The sequence below is a fragment of the Suncus etruscus genome, chromosome 5, assembly GCF_024139225.1.
Source record: "Suncus etruscus isolate mSunEtr1 chromosome 5, mSunEtr1.pri.cur, whole genome shotgun sequence".
NCBI classification, from domain to species: domain Eukaryota; kingdom Metazoa; phylum Chordata; class Mammalia; order Eulipotyphla; family Soricidae; genus Suncus; species Suncus etruscus.
The window spans coordinates 107,464,542-107,470,850 of record NC_064852.1 but is presented as its reverse complement, the minus strand read 5'-3'; the positions used below and the strand labels follow the sequence as shown (position 1 = coordinate 107,470,850).

General features: G+C 33.5%; 1 non-coding gene across 1 annotated transcript; it reads left to right on the top strand.

Moving 5' to 3' along the window:
- The first annotated feature begins 5,790 nt into the window (after positions 1-5,790).
- LOC126010482 (U6 spliceosomal RNA) lies at positions 5,791-5,897 on the top strand. Its single transcript, XR_007496509.1, has one exon. It is a non-coding gene; the product is annotated as a U6 spliceosomal RNA (small nuclear RNA).
- The last annotated feature ends 412 nt before the right edge of the window (positions 5,898-6,309 follow it).

The following is a 6,309-nucleotide window of genomic DNA, read 5'->3' as shown; positions in this document are numbered from 1 at the left end:
ATAGTAATATTGTCTCCGATGAAAATAGGGTCAAGAGATTAGCCTAGGAGGTAACCCAGGTGCAGGAAGTTTTGTATTTTTCTATAAAATTAAGAAGAAAAGAAAAACAAAAGCATAGGAGCTACATTGGTGGAGTAATAAAGGACAGAACTTAAAAATCCAAGTCCAAGTCAACAAAAATAGAATCAAGAGACTTAAATTTTAACCTAAACTAAAATGGGTCTGTTATATTGGCAGGCCAGGGGCAAAGGGTGAAGTTACAGGATGCACTCTGAGATCATTGGTGGAGGGAGGTTGACACGGGTGGTGAGAAGAGCCCTGACTCACTGTATATCTGAAATTCAATTATAAAGATCCCATGGTTTTAATAAAATAGAATTTTAAAAAAGTATAATGAGTAACTTGAATAGGTGATCTACAAGACTTTAAAGCTCTCTTTCTCCATATGTGAGAAAATGTGTTTTCTACATATTTTAAAATACTGAAATATTTCTATTAACTAATATTAATTTGCTATATTTCTAAAAAAAGGGAAAATATGAATTATTGGAAATTGGGGACTAAGTGCTTTCTTTAAAAAGATATGAAGTTAAATAAAAGTTGAGAAAAAGATATGAAGTTAACAAGATCAAACCTGGGCAAAATCCACATAAACTCAAAATTTGTAGTAACTCTATGATCAATTCCCTTTGAATCTAAAAGAGAGAGAAGCTAATCTATCTAAAATTATAATTTTTAAGAAGTTACTCAAGCCTTCATACCAGGAAAAATTCCCTCTATAATAACAACAGTACTGATGGCATGATGTGATCATAATGCTATCCTATTATGTGGTAGTAGAGTATGTGTTAAACTTTCCAACTAGAACATTAAGTTCAGCTAACAATTCTTTGTGGTCCCTTTATTGCGACTGTGGCATCCAGCTGTCTCCTTACTAAAGACTTCAAACAGTATTGCTAAAATCACAGGCAGAAGCTAGCTAATGTTCCTTTTCCATGTACATAGAAAGGACCACATGACTTACCTCAAAGAATGTTTTACAGATTCCTATTGTTTAGATAAATATTGTCATTCCAAATCAAAATGAGAAAGGCCTAAAATATTGGTATGAAGAAAAGCCAGCCCAGAAAAGGCAAACATTTTGTTTTAATGATTACCACTGTAACAAATGTTTTCTTAAAAATTATGTTCCTTTCTCCTTCCTTCCTTCCTTCCTTCCTTCCTTCCTTCCTTCCTTCCTTCCTTCCTTCCTTCCTTCCTTCCTTCCTTCCTTTCTTCCTTCCTTCCTTCCTTCCTTCCTACCTTCCTTCCTTCTTTCCTTCCTTTCTTCCTTTTCTCTTCCTTTCTTTTCTCCATTGACCTTCTCTTTTTTAGTTCCTTCTTACTTCTTCACTTCATTGCCTTCCTTCCTTACTTAAAAATCTACATGTTATTTATATTTGAAACTAGGCCAATGATCAATATTAGACATGGACAACTGTCCTGTCACTCCAAAAATCTAACTTATTCGATTTGCAGTCAATTATAACTCGGGGGGACCAGTCCACTAAGGACATTTTAGCTTTTATATCACTAAGCTAAATTATTACAGAGATTTTAAATTTCTTAATTAGGGTTCTCTCAGTTCAGAAGTAAAAGAATAAAATCATACATGATTCACTTTTTACCTTTCTACTGAATTATTCACAGTCAGCATAAATGAAGGTTGTAATATCTTCTACTAAAAATAAAGATTTCTTTTTAGAACACCCCAAATCATATATGATAGTAGATGATAACAAATGATAATATCTGTACAATATGATTATAATGATTAAAATACAAGCCAGGTTTGGGAGTCTTTGCCTAAAAAAGGAAGGAGACATATAAGTAGTGCAAAATGACTGATATTGATATAATACTGATATGATATAGAACAGAGAAACAGAAGAAGTAGAAAGTAAATAAACAAGAAGAATAGTAGCTCCACATATTTGTGGATAATGTATGAATGAGATGAGTTTAAATAGTAGAAAGATCACAGGAGAAGTAAGATCAAGAAGCAAATGTACGAACACGAATGTTTGGATCCACGTGTACAGATTTAAGAGAACTTTATATTTTCATTTTAGAGAAATTTGACAAGAGTCAGTGTAGAGGGCAGACAAGATGACAGAGGGAAGAGTGGGAAGAAAAGCGCAGTGTGGACCTCCAAAGCAAAACTTTGGAGAGATGAGAGAGAGAAGTAAAATGCCTGCCCCAGAGGCAGACAGGGAAGGGTGGGTGGGAGGGGAACTGGGGACATTGGTAGCAGGAAACGTGCAGTATACTAAAACCAAAGTGTCTAAAAGGAGAAAAAGTAAGAGACAGAAAGAAAAATAGAGAGAATAAAATGTATACCCTAGAGACAGGAAGGGGAGATGGTATCAGGGAAGGGGAGATGTTATCAGGGAAGGGGAGAGAGAAATTGGGGACATTGGTAGTGGGAAGTGTGCACTGGTGAAGGTTGTTGTACATTGTATGACGGTAACTCAATCATCAACAACCTTTTATTTTATCTGTAAAAAATAAGAAGTATTACAAGCAACCTTGTAACAATGGTGTGTAAAAAAAAGTATTTCGGTTAAGATTGCAACATTTTACCCAACTATAATCATATTTGTAATCAAGGTGTTTAAATAAAGATATTAATCAAAAAAAAAACATGTTGGGCCAGAACAGGTCGGGCATTTGCCTTGCACTACCTGGACTCAATTTCAGCATCACATATGGTCCCCCGAATCTACCAAGAGTGCATTCTGAGCCCAGAGCCAGAAGTAACTATACTGAGCATCATTTGGCTTAGACACAAAACAAAACAAAAAAGACTTCAACATTTTGAGTAAAGTACGAAGTGAGTTTCCAAAGAAAGAAGTTGAATGTCTGCATAAAGAAGAACCTATCTTAAGTTACTGGGACACCAAATATTGTAAGAAATTGGATGGCTTCTCCCAGAGGGCTGGAATCTCAGATTCTCCAAAAAGAGACCTAAGCCAGGTTGTTTTAGCTTTCTTTAACTATGCAGCAAGGAGAAAATGGAAGAAAGTTGCAACAACAACAAAAAACCCAACCCTTTAATACAAATATGTCTAATAATTTTCGGAGAAAAATATGTCATTTTAGAAATAATTTTTCAGAAGAATTAATATGATGTATATATAAATAATCTTATCTGGGGTAAAGTGTAAAATAAATTGAAATTCCTATGGAGCAATTTCTGTTAGAAAAAAACAAGATTACTTCTTCCTAATGAAAGATTTTTAGGTACAGATAAATACTTAGACTTTTATTAAAATATAGAACTCAGTTCTTCCTCCGAGTTGTGTAGTTGAAACAGGCAAATATAGCAAGAAATAGCAAATATAACAAAACTAAATAGCAAGAAAATAATCTGAGGAATAATCCTGGTACCTTTCTGTTTATAATATATATGCATTTATATTTATAATAAGATGAAATGTAGATGAGATACAGATAGTGAGTCAACATAGGGATCTCAAGCAGGTGCTTTAGAAATGAAAGAGAGGCCAAGTTGATAGTGTTAGTATTCAAGCTGCAGTTGTTTTTAGCCATAAAATTATGGTAAAGACAATGGAGTCAGAAGGAAACTAATAGACAATTAAATGGAAAGACAAATAATACCTAGAAGAGCAAACATTATGAGAGCTGGAAGAAATTAGTGTGAACTGATTGAAGCTTTCAGCAAGTTAAGGGTATAGATACATAAAGTGAATTGCTTCCATAGTTCTTTCTTAGTGTAGGGTTATATAGGCTACTTACATATATTCTTGAGCTATTGAAGATAGTTGCTGAAAATGTGATAGTAAAGAAAATTGTGACCCAGATGTTCAAGTCTTATTTTCCCTTTCAAGAATGCCTAAGCCAGCCACTAATTAAATGGAACATTAGAAAGTGTTCCAAATCTAATTGAAAATCTAATTCTGGGCATTTGTTGATTCTTTAGATAAATGTTTCATTGAACTATTATAACTTAATTATGAACATTAGCACTTAAAATATTACTAAAAATAAAAGGAGCAAAGGTAAAAATTTGATAACTGTTCCCATTAGTATTGATCTATAGCAAATACCACGAAAAATTTTTTACATGATTATTTGTTACATTCAACATTCTGAGGGTCAGGAATTCAGAGAACACCTGTATGTTTGAACTTAAAATTAAAAAAATAATGATTAGGGGTATTGGCTAGCTATTTCAGAATTCTCATACTTATTTTAAATCACATAATCTGTGATTGATTCTGATAGATCTGAGACTTTAGCTTGGACTGAGGATGACCTATAAGTGGTTTGTTCTTCCTCGCTGCCTGGTGTCCTCAGAGTATATTTTTCATATACTTTTTGAAACTTCAAACATTGGTGTTGTGGAAATCAAACTGTTAAATGTCATTTTCTAACCAACCTTTATGAGTTACATATCGTCATTTCTACTACAGTCTATTCACTTAAGCCATCACAAATTGATGAAGAGAAGCCACAGATCTTATCTCCCAACTGAGAAAACATAAAAAAATTGAAGTTATATTTTAAATATTTAAGTGACGTATATGTGTGTTAGTTTCTTCCAAGTATCATTGCCAAGTGCTTTCTGGCATCTTGTTCCATGATTCTACTTATATGACAGTCAGCAAATAGCAAATCTGTAGAGACAACAATCTGATAAAAGGATTCCAAAGCTTGGGTAGGAGGATAAATAGTAGAACAAGGGAAATTTTGTAAATATTCTATATGCTGTTGTAATGATGAATCCATGCCAGTAGAGATTTGTCCTAACCCTTGAAGATCAGACATGAACTATGATTTTTGAACATAGTTAATTGTTTATTTTGAGTGATTATTATTTGTCCACCAATTGTGGAAAATGTCCCATTCTGATAGGGATAGTGGATAATGAAGGAAGTTATTCATATATTGAATGCAGTAATAATTTGGTATATAGGACACTTGCCTTGCACATGGCCAACTCAGTTTCTATCCCTGCCACATGATATGGTTTTTAAGCAGCACCAGAAGTGATCCTTGAGTGCAGAACCAAGAGTAAATCTAAAACACAAACAAACCAAAGAAAGAGTATATGATAAAGCTCTGTGACTTCTCAGTTTTTGCAGTGAACCTAATTCAAAAATTAAGCCTCAAGAAAATTAACCACATAAGAAATCACGCATAAATTAACATTATTAAAGTAAAACAACAAATTATTTTCCTCTAGTTAGTCTCTCTATTAGAGTTGATATTTCCCAATTTTCAACTCAATGTTTGAATGTTTTAAACCTCATGAAATATTTTAGATGCATATTAGTCATTCTCTTCATAACTAAAACCCAGCAATTAGATGTTGCATAGTCACGAAACCACAAGCAAAACCACAGCTCTTATGAAGAAAAATTGCATACCCCATGTTTATTTCAACAATAGTGACTTTAACAGTCTCATAATTCCCATTCTTTTTCAAGTGACATGTTGGCATGTTGCAAATTTATGCTATTTCAATTGTCCTAGTAATTTCTTGTGTTTGTTTAGGAATTTACTAATGTTTATCGATATACATAGGTTACTACATTGAATAAATATACTTTATTTTTGTGCTGACACATTTTAAAAATATAACAACTATTCAAGGGGAATAATTTTAAAAAAGACACTTTAGGCATAGAAGACTGTTATGCAGTGACATTTAATTTTATTGGAATATTAAATACTACTAATTTATTTTCTAAAAGGCATCTGAGTTGAACATAAAATGTTGTATGTGTGCTCGCTTCGGCAGCACATATACTAAAATTGGAACGATACAGAGAAGATTAGCATGGCCCCTGCGCAAGGATGACACGCAAATTCGTGAAGCGTTCCATGTTGTATGTATTATTCAATGTTAAATGAGCAAGTGATCGGCTTAATTTAAAAAAATGGTTAAAATTATCCTACCTAAAATCAATGTTTTTTTTATTTTTATACATATCTTTATTTAAGCACCATGATTACAAGAATGTTTGCAGTTCAGTTTCAGTTATATGTAAATATAACTGAATATCTATATCAAAGAATAACCCTTAACCACTGCAACATTCCTACCACCAATGCCCTCCATCTCACTCCCTCCTCCCCCACCCCTTGCCTGCTTTCAAAACAGGCATTCTATATCTGTCCCTTACTACCATTGTCATGATAATTTTCAGGGCAGTCATTTCTTTAACTGAACTCACCACTCGTTGTGGCAAGTTTCACATCGTGGGCAGGACCTTCCAGACCTCATCTCTATTGTCTCTGGGC